The sequence below is a fragment of the Schistocerca cancellata genome, chromosome 3 (assembly GCF_023864275.1).
Source record: "Schistocerca cancellata isolate TAMUIC-IGC-003103 chromosome 3, iqSchCanc2.1, whole genome shotgun sequence".
NCBI classification, from domain to species: domain Eukaryota; kingdom Metazoa; phylum Arthropoda; class Insecta; order Orthoptera; family Acrididae; genus Schistocerca; species Schistocerca cancellata.
The window spans coordinates 959,870,251-959,884,409 of NC_064628.1; the positions used below are offsets into that span (position 1 = coordinate 959,870,251).

The 14,159-nt window shown below is 55.1% G+C and overlaps 15 non-coding genes across 15 annotated transcripts; all 15 read left to right on the plus strand.

The window, feature by feature from the left end:
• The first annotated feature begins 519 nt into the window (after positions 1 to 519).
• LOC126178019 (5S ribosomal RNA) lies at positions 520 to 638 on the plus strand. Its single transcript, XR_007535939.1, has one exon. It is a non-coding gene; the product is annotated as a 5S ribosomal RNA (ribosomal RNA).
• An 836-nt stretch (positions 639 to 1,474) lies between these two features.
• Positions 1,475 to 1,593, plus strand: LOC126178020 (5S ribosomal RNA). The gene has a single exon (XR_007535940.1). It is a non-coding gene; the product is annotated as a 5S ribosomal RNA (ribosomal RNA).
• Positions 1,594 to 2,429: 836 nt separating this feature from the next.
• Positions 2,430 to 2,548, plus strand: LOC126178022 (5S ribosomal RNA). The gene has a single exon (XR_007535941.1). It is a non-coding gene; the product is annotated as a 5S ribosomal RNA (ribosomal RNA).
• Positions 2,549 to 3,384: 836 nt separating this feature from the next.
• LOC126178023 (5S ribosomal RNA) lies at positions 3,385 to 3,503 on the plus strand. The gene has a single exon (XR_007535942.1). It is a non-coding gene; the product is annotated as a 5S ribosomal RNA (ribosomal RNA).
• An 841-nt stretch (positions 3,504 to 4,344) lies between these two features.
• Positions 4,345 to 4,463, plus strand: LOC126178024 (5S ribosomal RNA). Its single transcript, XR_007535943.1, has one exon. It is a non-coding gene; the product is annotated as a 5S ribosomal RNA (ribosomal RNA).
• An 836-nt stretch (positions 4,464 to 5,299) lies between these two features.
• On the plus strand, positions 5,300 to 5,418 carry LOC126178026 (5S ribosomal RNA). Its single transcript, XR_007535945.1, has one exon. It is a non-coding gene; the product is annotated as a 5S ribosomal RNA (ribosomal RNA).
• Positions 5,419 to 6,254: 836 nt separating this feature from the next.
• On the plus strand, positions 6,255 to 6,373 carry LOC126178027 (5S ribosomal RNA). Its single transcript, XR_007535946.1, has one exon. It is a non-coding gene; the product is annotated as a 5S ribosomal RNA (ribosomal RNA).
• An 835-nt stretch (positions 6,374 to 7,208) lies between these two features.
• LOC126178224 (5S ribosomal RNA) lies at positions 7,209 to 7,327 on the plus strand. Its single transcript, XR_007536135.1, has one exon. It is a non-coding gene; the product is annotated as a 5S ribosomal RNA (ribosomal RNA).
• Positions 7,328 to 8,168: 841 nt separating this feature from the next.
• On the plus strand, positions 8,169 to 8,287 carry LOC126178028 (5S ribosomal RNA). The gene has a single exon (XR_007535947.1). It is a non-coding gene; the product is annotated as a 5S ribosomal RNA (ribosomal RNA).
• An 835-nt stretch (positions 8,288 to 9,122) lies between these two features.
• LOC126178117 (5S ribosomal RNA) lies at positions 9,123 to 9,241 on the plus strand. Its single transcript, XR_007536032.1, has one exon. It is a non-coding gene; the product is annotated as a 5S ribosomal RNA (ribosomal RNA).
• Positions 9,242 to 10,077: 836 nt separating this feature from the next.
• LOC126178029 (5S ribosomal RNA) lies at positions 10,078 to 10,196 on the plus strand. Its single transcript, XR_007535948.1, has one exon. It is a non-coding gene; the product is annotated as a 5S ribosomal RNA (ribosomal RNA).
• An 836-nt stretch (positions 10,197 to 11,032) lies between these two features.
• LOC126178030 (5S ribosomal RNA) lies at positions 11,033 to 11,151 on the plus strand. The gene has a single exon (XR_007535949.1). It is a non-coding gene; the product is annotated as a 5S ribosomal RNA (ribosomal RNA).
• An 836-nt stretch (positions 11,152 to 11,987) lies between these two features.
• Positions 11,988 to 12,106, plus strand: LOC126178031 (5S ribosomal RNA). The gene has a single exon (XR_007535950.1). It is a non-coding gene; the product is annotated as a 5S ribosomal RNA (ribosomal RNA).
• An 836-nt stretch (positions 12,107 to 12,942) lies between these two features.
• Positions 12,943 to 13,061, plus strand: LOC126178119 (5S ribosomal RNA). Its single transcript, XR_007536034.1, has one exon. It is a non-coding gene; the product is annotated as a 5S ribosomal RNA (ribosomal RNA).
• Positions 13,062 to 13,897: 836 nt separating this feature from the next.
• LOC126178032 (5S ribosomal RNA) lies at positions 13,898 to 14,016 on the plus strand. The gene has a single exon (XR_007535951.1). It is a non-coding gene; the product is annotated as a 5S ribosomal RNA (ribosomal RNA).
• The last annotated feature ends 143 nt before the right edge of the window (positions 14,017 to 14,159 follow it).

The following is a 14,159-nucleotide window of genomic DNA, read 5'->3' on the forward strand; positions in this document are numbered from 1 at the left end:
TTTGTCGTCCTTGCGCTGTCATATGGACCACGACCCGAGCGGCAGCGAGCGGCAGTCGAGCAAAGTCGGGACAAGTCGGGACGGGGACATGGACAGGGATAGGAATGGTGCGAATGCACTGCAAACTACGCAGACACCTGGTGTGAGGCGAGGCGAGGCGAGGCGAGGAAGCCCACATCGCTACCAGTGGGCCCTCCAGCACGACACTGGCGCACCCCGCACAGGCCCTCCGCTGAGCACCAGGGACAAGATGCGTCCTCCGCTAGTGTCGAAGGCTGCACGCGCCCAGCGAATGACAGGGGGTGCAACGAGCAGCAGTGCGTCTCACACACGCGGCGGTGCGCCCGCCAATTCGGCCGTCACTCTGCTGGGACGCCGGGCGCGCCTCCCCGCGCCGTCCTCGAGGAACTGGCGGTTGCGGAAGGAAGTGCTTTCGTCAAATGCGGCCGAAAACTAACATTTTGTGTGTTGGGAGAAAAGCCGAACGCGAATTCTGCCGTGCTCCTACATTAGATGAGCGCCAACGGCCATACCATGATGAATACACCGGTTCTCGTCCGATCACCGAAGTTAAGCATCATCGGGCCCGGCTAGTACTTGGATGGGTGACCGCCTGGGAAACCCGGGTGCTGTTGGCTCCCTTCCTGTTATGTTTTTTGTTATGTCGCCAGCCCAATTTTCAAACTACCTTTCTGTTGTGACAAAGATGCTTCCTTAAGCCTTTTAAACTACTGTAATGGTACGAAAATGCAGTAATTAACTCAGTTTGAGGGAGAATGTGCTAACCACGTTTGCCAAGAAGACTTTGAAAACGACAAAACAGTACGAATCGGCAGGTGAATTCTGAAATACGTACCGCCTATTGTTGTGTAGGAGTGTAGAGTTCCAAATTTGATTTGTAACCACGAATTTATTCCTTAGTCGTCTCGTCTCGTCTCGTCTCGTCTCGTCCCGCAGACGTTTGTCGTGCTTGCGCTGTCATATGGACCACGACCCGAGCGGCAGCGAGCGGCAGTCGAGCAAAGTCGGGACAAGTCGGGACGGGGACAGGGACAGGGATAGGAATAGTGCGAATGCACTGCAAACTACGCAGACACTTGGTGTGAGGCGATGCGAGGCGAGGAAGCCCACATCGCTATCAGTGGGCCCTCCAGCACGACACTGGCGCACCCCGCACAGGCCCTCCGCTGAACACCAGGGACAAGATGCGTCCTCCGCTAGTGTCGAAGGCTGCACGCGCCCAGCGAATGACAGGGGGTGCAACGAGCAGCAGTGCGTCTCACACACGCGGCGGTGCGCCCGCCAATTCGGCCGTCACTCTGCTGGGACGCCGGGCGCGCCTCCCCGCGCCGTCCTCGAGGAACTGGCGGTTGCGGAAGGAAGCGCTTTCGTCAAATGCGGCCGAAAACTAACATTTTGTGTGTTGGGAGAAAAGCCGAACGCGAATTCTGCCGTGCTCCTACATTAGATGAGCGCCAACGGCCATACCATGATGAATACACCGGTTCTCGTCCGATCACCGAAGTTAAGCATCATCGGGCCCGGCTAGTACTTGGATGGGTGACCGCCTGGGAAACCCGGGTGCTGTTGGCTCCCTTCCTGTTATGTTTTTTGTTATGTCGCCAGCCCAATTTTCAAACTACCTTTCTGTTGTGACAAAGATGCTTCCTTAAGCCTTTTAAACTACTGTAATGGTACGAAAATGCAGTAATTAACTCAGTTTGAGGGAGAATGTGCTAACCACGTTTGCCAAGAAGACTTTGAAAACGACAAAACAGTACGAATCGGCAGGTGAATTCTGAAATACGTACCGCCTATTGTTGTGTAGGAGTGTAGAGTTCCAAATTTGATTTGTAACCACGAATTTATTCCTTAGTCGTCTCGTCTCGTCTCGTCTCGTCTCGTCCCGCAGACGTTTGTCGTGCTTGCGCTGTCATATGGACCACGACCCGAGCGGCAGCGAGCGGCAGTCGAGCAAAGTCGGGACAAGTCGGGACGGGGACAGGGACAGGGATAGGAATAGTGCGAATGCACTGCAAACTACGCAGACACTTGGTGTGAGGCGATGCGAGGCGAGGAAGCCCACATCGCTATCAGTGGGCCCTCCAGCACGACACTGGCGCACCCCGCACAGGCCCTCCGCTGAACACCAGGGACAAGATGCGTCCTCCGCTAGTGTCGAAGGCTGCACGCGCCCAGCGAATGACAGGGGGTGCAACGAGCAGCAGTGCGTCTCACACACGCGGCGGTGCGCCCGCCAATTCGGCCGTCACTCTGCTGGGACGCCGGGCGCGCCTCCCCGCGCCGTCCTCGAGGAACTGGCGGTTGCGGAAGGAAGCGCTTTCGTCAAATGCGGCCGAAAACTAACATTTTGTGTGTTGGGAGAAAAGCCGAACGCGAATTCTGCCGTGCTCCTACATTAGATGAGCGCCAACGGCCATACCATGATGAATACACCGGTTCTCGTCCGATCACCGAAGTTAAGCATCATCGGGCCCGGCTAGTACTTGGATGGGTGACCGCCTGGGAAACCCGGGTGCTGTTGGCTCCCTTCCTGTTATGTTTTTTGTTATGTCGCCAGCCCAATTTTCAAACTACCTTTCTGTTGTGACAAAGATGCTTCCTTAAGCCTTTTAAACTACTGTAATGGTACGAAAATGCAGTAATTAACTCAGTTTGAGGGAGAATGTGCTAACCACGTTTGCCAAGAAGACTTTGAAAACGACAAAACAGTACGAATCGGCAGGTGAATTCTGAAATACGTACCGCCTATTGTTGTGTAGGAGTGTAGAGTTCCAAATTTGATTTGTAACCACGAATTTATTCCTTAGTCGTCTCGTCTCGTCTCGTCTCGTCTCGTCCCGCAGACGTTTGTCGTGCTTGCGCTGTCATATGGACCACGACCCGAGCGGCAGCGAGCGGCAGTCGAGCAAAGTCGGGACAAGTCGGGACGGGGACAGGGACAGGGATAGGAATAGTGCGAATGCACTGCAAACTACGCAGACACTTGGTGTGAGGCGATGCGAGGCGAGGAAGCCCACATCGCTATCAGTGGGCCCTCCAGCACGACACTGGCGCACCCCGCACAGGCCCTCCGCTGAACACCAGGGACAAGATGCGTCCTCCGCTAGTGTCGAAGGCTGCACGCGCCCAGCGAATGACAGGGGGTGCAACGAGCAGCAGTGCGTCTCACACACGCGGCGGTGCGCCCGCCAATTCGGCCGTCACTCTGCTGGGACGCCGGGCGCGCCTCCCCGCGCCGTCCTCGAGGAACTGGCGGTTGCGGAAGGAAGCGCTTTCGTCAAATGCGGCCGAAAACTAACATTTTGTGTGTTGGGAGAAAAGCCGAACGCGAATTCTGCCGTGCTCCTACATTAGATGAGCGCCAACGGCCATACCATGATGAATACACCGGTTCTCGTCCGATCACCGAAGTTAAGCATCATCGGGCCCGGCTAGTACTTGGATGGGTGACCGCCTGGGAAACCCGGGTGCTGTTGGCTCCCTTCCTGTTATGTTTTTTGTTATGTCGCCAGCCCAATTTTCAAACTACCTTTCTGTTGTGACAAAGATGCTTCCTTAAGCCTTTTAAACTACTGTAATGGTACGAAAATGCAGTAATTAACTCAGTTTGAGGGAGAATGTGCTAACCACGTTTGCCAAGAAGACTTTGAAAACGACAAAACAATACGAATCGGCAGGTGAATTCTGAAATACGTACCGCCTATTGTTGTGTAGGAGTGTAGAGTTCCAAATTTGATTTGTAACCACGAATTTATTCCTTAGTCGTCTCGTCTCGTCTCGTCTCGTCTCGTCCCGCAGACGTTTGTCGTCCTTGCGCTGTCATATGGACCACGACCCGAGCGGCAGCGAGCGGCAGTCGAGCAAAGTCGGGACAAGTCGGGACGGGGACATGGACAGGGATAGGAATGGTGCGAATGCACTGCAAACTACGCAGACACCTGGTGTGAGGCGAGGCGAGGCGAGGCGAGGAAGCCCACATCGCTACCAGTGGGCCCTCCAGCACGACACTGGCGCACCCCGCACAGGCCCTCCGCTGAGCACCAGGGACAAGATGCGTCCTCCGCTAGTGTCGAAGGCTGCACGCGCCCAGCGAATGACAGGGGGTGCAACGAGCAGCAGTGCGTCTCACACACGCGGCGGTGCGCCCGCCAATTCGGCCGTCACTCTGCTGGGACGCCGGGCGCGCCTCCCCGCGCCGTCCTCGAGGAACTGGCGGTTGCGGAAGGAAGTGCTTTCGTCAAATGCGGCCGAAAACTAACATTTTGTGTGTTGGGAGAAAAGCCGAACGCGAATTCTGCCGTGCTCCTACATTAGATGAGCGCCAACGGCCATACCATGATGAATACACCGGTTCTCGTCCGATCACCGAAGTTAAGCATCATCGGGCCCGGCTAGTACTTGGATGGGTGACCGCCTGGGAAACCCGGGTGCTGTTGGCTCCCTTCCTGTTATGTTTTTTGTTATGTCGCCAGCCCAATTTTCAAACTACCTTTCTGTTGTGACAAAGATGCTTCCTTAAGCCTTTTAAACTACTGTAATGGTACGAAAATGCAGTAATTAACTCAGTTTGAGGGAGAATGTGCTAACCACGTTTGCCAAGAAGACTTTGAAAACGACAAAACAGTACGAATCGGCAGGTGAATTCTGAAATACGTACCGCCTATTGTTGTGTAGGAGTGTAGAGTTCCAAATTTGATTTGTAACCACGAATTTATTCCTTAGTCGTCTCGTCTCGTCTCGTCTCGTCTCGTCCCGCAGACGTTTGTCGTGCTTGCGCTGTCATATGGACCACGACCCGAGCGGCAGCGAGCGGCAGTCGAGCAAAGTCGGGACAAGTCGGGACGGGGACAGGGACAGGGATAGGAATAGTGCGAATGCACTGCAAACTACGCAGACACTTGGTGTGAGGCGATGCGAGGCGAGGAAGCCCACATCGCTATCAGTGGGCCCTCCAGCACGACACTGGCGCACCCCGCACAGGCCCTCCGCTGAACACCAGGGACAAGATGCGTCCTCCGCTAGTGTCGAAGGCTGCACGCGCCCAGCGAATGACAGGGGGTGCAACGAGCAGCAGTGCGTCTCACACACGCGGCGGTGCGCCCGCCAATTCGGCCGTCACTCTGCTGGGACGCCGGGCGCGCCTCCCCGCGCCGTCCTCGAGGAACTGGCGGTTGCGGAAGGAAGCGCTTTCGTCAAATGCGGCCGAAAACTAACATTTTGTGTGTTGGGAGAAAAGCCGAACGCGAATTCTGCCGTGCTCCTACATTAGATGAGCGCCAACGGCCATACCATGATGAATACACCGGTTCTCGTCCGATCACCGAAGTTAAGCATCATCGGGCCCGGCTAGTACTTGGATGGGTGACCGCCTGGGAAACCCGGGTGCTGTTGGCTCCCTTCCTGTTATGTTTTTTGTTATGTCGCCAGCCCAATTTTCAAACTACCTTTCTGTTGTGACAAAGATGCTTCCTTAAGCCTTTTAAACTACTGTAATGGTACGAAAATGCAGTAATTAACTCAGTTTGAGGGAGAATGTGCTAACCACGTTTGCCAAGAAGACTTTGAAAACGACAAAACAGTACGAATCGGCAGGTGAATTCTGAAATACGTACCGCCTATTGTTGTGTAGGAGTGTAGAGTTCCAAATTTGATTTGTAACCACGAATTTATTCCTTAGTCGTCTCGTCTCGTCTCGTCTCGTCTCGTCCCGCAGACGTTTGTCGTGCTTGCGCTGTCATATGGACCACGACCCGAGCGGCAGCGAGCGGCAGTCGAGCAAAGTCGGGACAAGTCGGGACGGGGACAGGGACAGGGATAGGAATAGTGCGAATGCACTGCAAACTACGCAGACACTTGGTGTGAGGCGATGCGAGGCGAGGAAGCCCACATCGCTATCAGTGGGCCCTCCAGCACGACACTGGCGCACCCCGCACAGGCCCTCCGCTGAACACCAGGGACAAGATGCGTCCTCCGCTAGTGTCGAAGGCTGCACGCGCCCAGCGAATGACAGGGGGTGCAACGAGCAGCAGTGCGTCTCACACACGCGGCGGTGCGCCCGCCAATTCGGCCGTCACTCTGCTGGGACGCCGGGCGCGCCTCCCCGCGCCGTCCTCGAGGAACTGGCGGTTGCGGAAGGAAGCGCTTTCGTCAAATGCGGCCGAAAACTAACATTTTGTGTGTTGGGAGAAAAGCCGAACGCGAATTCTGCCGTGCTCCTACATTAGATGAGCGCCAACGGCCATACCATGATGAATACACCGGTTCTCGTCCGATCACCGAAGTTAAGCATCATCGGGCCCGGCTAGTACTTGGATGGGTGACCGCCTGGGAAACCCGGGTGCTGTTGGCTCCCTTCCTGTTATGTTTTTTGTTATGTCGCCAGCCCAATTTTCAAACTACCTTTCTGTTGTGACAAAGATGCTTCCTTAAGCCTTTTAAACTACTGTAATGGTACGAAAATGCAGTAATTAACTCAGTTTGAGGGAGAATGTGCTAACCACGTTTGCCAAGAAGACTTTGAAAACGACAAAACAATACGAATCGGCAGGTGAATTCTGAAATACGTACCGCCTATTGTTGTGTAGGAGTGTAGAGTTCCAAATTTGATTTGTAACCACGAATTTATTCCTTAGTCGTCTCGTCTCGTCTCGTCTCGTCTCGTCCCGCAGACGTTTGTCGTCCTTGCGCTGTCTTATGGACCACGACCCGAGCGGCAGCGAGCGGCAGTCGAGCAAAGTCGGGACAAGTCGGGACGGGGACAGGGACAGGGATAGGAATAGTGCGAATGCACTGCAAACTACGCAGACACTTGGTGTGAGGCGATGCGAGGCGAGGAAGCCCACATCGCTATCAGTGGGCCCTCCAGCACGACACTGGCGCACCCCGCACAGGCCCTCCGCTGAACACCAGGGACAAGATGCGTCCTCCGCTAGTGTCGAAGGCTGCACGCGCCCAGCGAATGACAGGGGGTGCAACGAGCAGCAGTGCGTCTCACACACGCGGCGGTGCGCCCGCCAATTCGGCCGTCACTCTGCTGGGACGCCGGGCGCGCTCCAAGCGCCGTCCTCGAGGAACTGGCGGTTGCGGAAGGAAGCGCTTTCGTCAAATGCGGTCGAAAACTAACATTTTGTGTGTTGGGAGAAAAGCGGAACGCGAATTCTGCCGTGCTCCTACATTAGATGCGGGCCAACGGCCATACCATGATGATTACACCGGTTCTCGTCCGATCACCGAAGTTAAGCTTCATCGGGCCCGGCTAGTACTTGGATGGGTGACCGCCTGGGAAACCCGGGTGCTGTTGGCTCCCTTCCTGTTATGTTTTTTGTTATGTCGCCAGCCCAATTTTCAAACTACCTTTCTGTTGTGACAAAGATGCTTCCTTAAGCCTTTTAAACTACTGTAATGGTACGAAAATGCAGTAATTAACTCAGTTTGAGGGAGAATGTGCTAACCACGTTTGCCAAGAAGACTTTGAAAACGACAAAACAGTACGAATCGGCAGGTGAATTCTGAAATACGTACCGCCTATTGTTGTGTAGGAGTGTAGAGTTCCAAATTTGATTTGTAACCACGAATTTATTCCTTAGTCGTCTCGTCTCGTCTCGTCTCGTCTCGTCCCGCAGACGTTTGTCGTGCTTGCGCTGTCATATGGACCACGACCCGAGCGGCAGCGAGCGGCAGTCGAGCAAAGTCGGGACAAGTCGGGACGGGGACATGGACAGGGATAGGAATGGTGCGAATGCACTGCAAACTACGCAGACACCTGGTGTGAGGCGAGGCGAGGCGAGGCGAGGAAGCCCACATCGCTACCAGTGGGCCCTCCAGCACGACACTGGCGCACCCCGCACAGGCCCTCCGCTGAGCACCAGGGACAAGATGCGTCCTCCGCTAGTGTCGAAGGCTGCACGCGCCCAGCGAATGACAGGGGGTGCAACGAGCAGCAGTGCGTCTCACACACGCGGCGGTGCGCCCGCCAATTCGGCCGTCACTCTGCTGGGACGCCGGGCGCGCCTCCCCGCGCCGTCCTCGAGGAACTGGCGGTTGCGGAAGGAAGTGCTTTCGTCAAATGCGGCCGAAAACTAACATTTTGTGTGTTGGGAGAAAAGCCGAACGCGAATTCTGCCGTGCTCCTACATTAGATGAGCGCCAACGGCCATACCATGATGAATACACCGGTTCTCGTCCGATCACCGAAGTTAAGCATCATCGGGCCCGGCTAGTACTTGGATGGGTGACCGCCTGGGAAACCCGGGTGCTGTTGGCTCCCTTCCTGTTATGTTTTTTGTTATGTCGCCAGCCCAATTTTCAAACTACCTTTCTGTTGTGACAAAGATGCTTCCTTAAGCCTTTTAAACTACTGTAATGGTACGAAAATGCAGTAATTAACTCAGTTTGAGGGAGAATGTGCTAACCACGTTTGCCAAGAAGACTTTGAAAACGACAAAACAGTACGAATCGGCAGGTGAATTCTGAAATACGTACCGCCTATTGTTGTGTAGGAGTGTAGAGTTCCAAATTTGATTTGTAACCACGAATTTATTCCTTAGTCGTCTCGTCTCGTCTCGTCTCGTCTCGTCCCGCAGACGTTTGTCGTGCTTGCGCTGTCATATGGACCACGACCAGGGCGGCAGCGAGCGGCAGTCGAGCAAAGTCGGGACAAGTCGGGACGGGGACCGGGACAGGGATAGGAATGGTGCGAATGCACTGCAAACTACGCAGACACCTGGTGTGAGGCGAGGCGAGGCGAGGAAGCCCACATCGCTACCAATGGGCCCTCCAGCACGACACTGGCGCACCCCGCACAGGCCCTCCGCTGAGCACCAGGGACAAGATGCGTCCTCCGCTAGTGTCGAAGGCTGCACGCGCCCAGCGAATGACAGGGGGTGCAACGAGCAGCAGTGCGTCTCACACACGCGGCGGTGCGCCCGCCAATTCGGCCGTCACTCTGCTGGGACGCCGGGCGCGCCTCCCCGCGCCGTCCTCGAGGAACTGGCGGTTGCGGAAGGAAGCGCTTTCGTCAAATGCGGCCGAAAACTAACATTTTGTGTGTTGGGAGAAAAGCCGAACGCGAATTCTGCGTGCTCCTACATTAGATGAGCGCCAACGGCCATTCCATGATGAATACACCGGTTCTCGTCCGATCACCGAAGTTAAGCATCATCGGGCCCGGCTAGTACTTGGATGGGTGACCGCCTGGGAAACCCGGGTGCTGTTGGCTCCCATCCTGTTATGTTTTTTGTTATGTCGCCAGCCCAATTTTCAAACTACCTTTCTGTTGTGACAAAGATGCTTCCTTAAGCCTTTTAAACTACTGTAATGGTACGAAAATGCAGTAATTAACTCAGTTTGAGAGAGAATGTGCTAACCACGTTTGCCAAGAAGACTTTGAAAACGACAAAACAGTACGAATCGGCAGGTGAATTCTGAAATACGTACCGCCTATTGTTGTGTAGGAGTGTAGAGTTCCAAATTTGATTTGTAACCACGAATTTATTCCTTAGTCGTCTCGTCTCGTCTCGTCTCGTCTCGTCCCGCAGACGTTTGTCGTGCTTGCGCTGTCATATGGACCACGACCCGAGCGGCAGCGAGCGGCAGTCGAGCAAAGTCGGGACAAGTCGGGACGGGGACAGGGACAGGGATAGGAATAGTGCGAATGCACTGCAAACTACGCAGACACTTGGTGTGAGGCGAGGCGAGGCGAGGAAGCCCACATCGCTATCAGTGGGCCCTCCAGCACGACACTGGCGCACCCCGCACAGGCCCTCCGCTGAACACCAGGGACAAGATGCGTCCTCCGCTAGTGTCGAAGGCTGCACGCGCCCAGCGAATGACAGGGGGTGCAACGAGCAGCAGTGCGTCTCACACACGCGGCGGTGCGCCCGCCAATTCGGCCGTCACTCTGCTGGGACGCCGGGCGCGCCTCCCCGCGCCGTCCTCGAGGAACTGGCGGTTGCGGAAGGAAGCGCTTTCGTCAAATGCGGCCGAAAACTAACATTTTGTGTGTTGGGAGAAAAGCCGAACGCGAATTCTGCCGTGCTCCTACATTAGATGAGCGCCAACGGCCATACCATGATGAATACACCGGTTCTCGTCCGATCACCGAAGTTAAGCATCATCGGGCCCGGCTAGTACTTGGATGGGTGACCGCCTGGGAAACCCGGGTGCTGTTGGCTCCCTTCCTGTTATGTTTTTTGTTATGTCGCCAGCCCAATTTTCAAACTACCTTTCTGTTGTGACAAAGATGCTTCCTTAAGCCTTTTAAACTACTGTAATGGTACGAAAATGCAGTAATTAACTCAGTTTGAGGGAGAATGTGCTAACCACGTTTGCCAAGAAGACTTTGAAAACGACAAAACAGTACGAATCGGCAGGTGAATTCTGAAATACGTACCGCCTATTGTTGTGTAGGAGTGTAGAGTTCCAAATTTGATTTGTAACCACGAATTTATTCCTTAGTCGTCTCGTCTCGTCTCGTCTCGTCTCGTCCCGCAGACGTTTGTCGTGCTTGCGCTGTCATATGGACCACGACCCGAGCGGCAGCGAGCGGCAGTCGAGCAAAGTCGGGACAAGTCGGGACGGGGACAGGGACAGGGATAGGAATAGTGCGAATGCACTGCAAACTACGCAGACACTTGGTGTGAGGCGAGGCGAGGCGAGGAAGCCCACATCGCTATCAGTGGGCCCTCCAGCACGACACTGGCGCACCCCGCACAGGCCCTCCGCTGAACACCAGGGACAAGATGCGTCCTCCGCTAGTGTCGAAGGCTGCACGCGCCCAGCGAATGACAGGGGGTGCAACGAGCAGCAGTGCGTCTCACACACGCGGCGGTGCGCCCGCCAATTCGGCCGTCACTCTGCTGGGACGCCGGGCGCGCCTCCCCGCGCCGTCCTCGAGGAACTGGCGGTTGCGGAAGGAAGCGCTTTCGTCAAATGCGGCCGAAAACTAACATTTTGTGTGTTGGGAGAAAAGCCGAACGCGAATTCTGCCGTGCTCCTACATTAGATGAGCGCCAACGGCCATACCATGATGAATACACCGGTTCTCGTCCGATCACCGAAGTTAAGCATCATCGGGCCCGGCTAGTACTTGGATGGGTGACCGCCTGGGAAACCCGGGTGCTGTTGGCTCCCTTCCTGTTATGTTTTTTGTTATGTCGCCAGCCCAATTTTCAAACTACCTTTCTGTTGTGACAAAGATGCTTCCTTAAGCCTTTTAAACTACTGTAATGGTACGAAAATGCAGTAATTAACTCAGTTTGAGGGAGAATGTGCTAACCACGTTTGCCAAGAAGACTTTGAAAACGACAAAACAGTACGAATCGGCAGGTGAATTCTGAAATACGTACCGCCTATTGTTGTGTAGGAGTGTAGAGTTCCAAATTTGATTTGTAACCACGAATTTATTCCTTAGTCGTCTCGTCTCGTCTCGTCTCGTCTCGTCCCGCAGACGTTTGTCGTGCTTGCGCTGTCATATGGACCACGACCCGAGCGGCAGCGAGCGGCAGTCGAGCAAAGTCGGGACAAGTCGGGACGGGGACCGGGACAGGGATAGGAATGGTGCGAATGCACTGCAAACTACGCAGACACCTGGTGTGAGGCGAGGCGAGGCGAGGAAGCCCACATCGCTACCAGTGGGCCCTCCAGCACGACACTGGCGCACCCCGCACAGGCCCTCCGCTGAGCACCAGGGACAAGATGCGTCCTCCGCTAGTGTCGAAGGCTGCACGCGCCCAGCGAATGACAGGGGGTGCAACGAGCAGCAGTGCGTCTCACACACGCGGCGGTGCGCCCGCCAATTCGGCCGTCACTCTGCTGGGACGCCGGGCGCGCCTCCCCGCGCCGTCCTCGAGGAACTGGCGGTTGCGGAAGGAAGCGCTTTCGTCAAATGCGGCCGAAAACTAACATTTTGTGTGTTGGGAGAAAAGCCGAACGCGAATTCTGCCGTGCTCCTACATTAGATGAGCGCCAACGGCCATACCATGATGAATACACCGGTTCTCGTCCGATCACCGAAGTTAAGCATCATCGGGCCCGGCTAGTACTTGGATGGGTGACCGCCTGGGAAACCCGGGTGCTGTTGGCTCCCATCCTGTTATGTTTTTTGTTATGTCGCCAGCCCAATTTTCAAACTACCTTTCTGTTGTGACAAAGATGCTTCCTTAAGCCTTTTAAACTACTGTAATGGTACGAAAATGCAGTAATTAACTCAGTTTGAGAGAGAATGTGCTAACCACGTTTGCCAAGAAGACTTTGAAAACGACAAAACAGTACGAATCGGCAGGTGAATTCTGAAATACGTACCGCCTATTGTTGTGTAGGAGTGTAGAGTTCCAAATTTGATTTGTAACCACGAATTTATTCCTTAGTCGTCTCGTCTCGTCTCGTCTCGTCTCGTCCCGCAGACGTTTGTCGTGCTTGCGCTGTCATATGGACCACGACCCGAGCGGCAGCGAGCGGCAGTCGAGCAAAGTCGGGACAAGTCGGGACGGGGACAGGGACAGGGATAGGAATAGTGCGAATGCACTGCAAACTACGCAGACACTTGGTGTGAGGCGAGGCGAGGCGAGGAAGCCCACATCGCTATCAGTGGGCCCTCCAGCACGACACTGGCGCACCCCGCACAGGCCCTCCGCTGAACACCAGGGACAAGATGCGTCCTCCGCTAGTGTCGAAGGCTGCACGCGCCCAGCGAATGACAGGGGGTGCAACGAGCAGCAGTGCGTCTCACACACGCGGCGGTGCGCCCGCCAATTCGGCCGTCACTCTGCTGGGACGCCGGGCGCGCCTCCCCGCGCCGTCCTCGAGGAACTGGCGGTTGCGGAAGGAAGCGCTTTCGTCAAATGCGGCCGAAAACTAACATTTTGTGTGTTGGGAGAAAAGCCGAACGCGAATTCTGCCGTGCTCCTACATTAGATGAGCGCCAACGGCCATTCCATGATGAATACACCGGTTCTCGTCCGATCACCGAAGTTAAGCATCATCGGGCCCGGCTAGTACTTGGATGGGTGACCGCCTGGGAAACCCGGGTGCTGTTGGCTCCCTTCCTGTTATGTTTTTTGTTATGTCGCCAGCCCAATTTTCAAACTACCTTTCTGTTGTGACAAAGATGCTTCCTTAAGCCTTTTAAACTACTGTAATGGTACGAAAATGCAGTAATTAACTCAGTTTGAGGGAGAATGTGCTAACCACGTTTGCCAAGAAGACTTTGAAAACGACAAAACAGTACGAATCGGCAGGTGAATTCTGAAATACGTACCGCCTATTGTTGTGTAGGAGTGTAGAGTTCCAAATTTGATTTGTAACCACGAATTTATTCCTTAGTCGTCTCGTCTCGTCTCGTCTCGTCTCGTCCCGCAGACGTTTGTCGTGCTTGCGCTGTCATATGGACCACGACCCGAGCGGCAGCGAGCGGCAGTCGAGCAAAGTCGGGACAAGTCGGGACGGGGACCGGGACAGGGATAGGAATGGTGCGAATGCACTGCAAACTACGCAGACACCTGGTGTGAGGCGAGGCGAGGCGAGGAAGCCCACATCGCTACCAGTGGGCCCTCCAGCACGACACTGGCGCACCCCGCACAGGCCCTCCGCTGAGCACCAGGGACAAGATGCGTCCTCCGCTAGTGTCGAAGGCTGCACGCGCCCAGCGAATGACAGGGGGTGCAACGAGCAGCAGTGCGTCTCACACACGCGGCGGTGCGCCCGCCAATTCGGCCGTCACTCTGCTGGGACGCCGGGCGCGCCTCCCCGCGCCGTCCTCGAGGAACTGGCGGTTGCGGAAGGAAGCGCTTTCGTCAAATGCGGCCGAAAACTAACATTTTGTGTGTTGGGAGAAAAGCCGAACGCGAATTCTGCCGTGCTCCTACATTAGATGAGCGCCAACGGCCATACCATGATGAATACACCGGTTCTCGTCCGATCACCGAAGTTAAGCATCATCGGGCCCGGCTAGTACTTGGATGGGTGACCGCCTGGGAAACCCGGGTGCTGTTGGCTCCCATCCTGTTATGTTTTTTGTTATGTCGCCAGCCCAATTTTCAAACTACCTTTCTGTTGTGACAAAGATGCTTCCTTAAGCCTTTTAAACTACTGTAATGGTACGAAAATGCAGTAATTAACTCAGTTTGAGAGAGAATGTG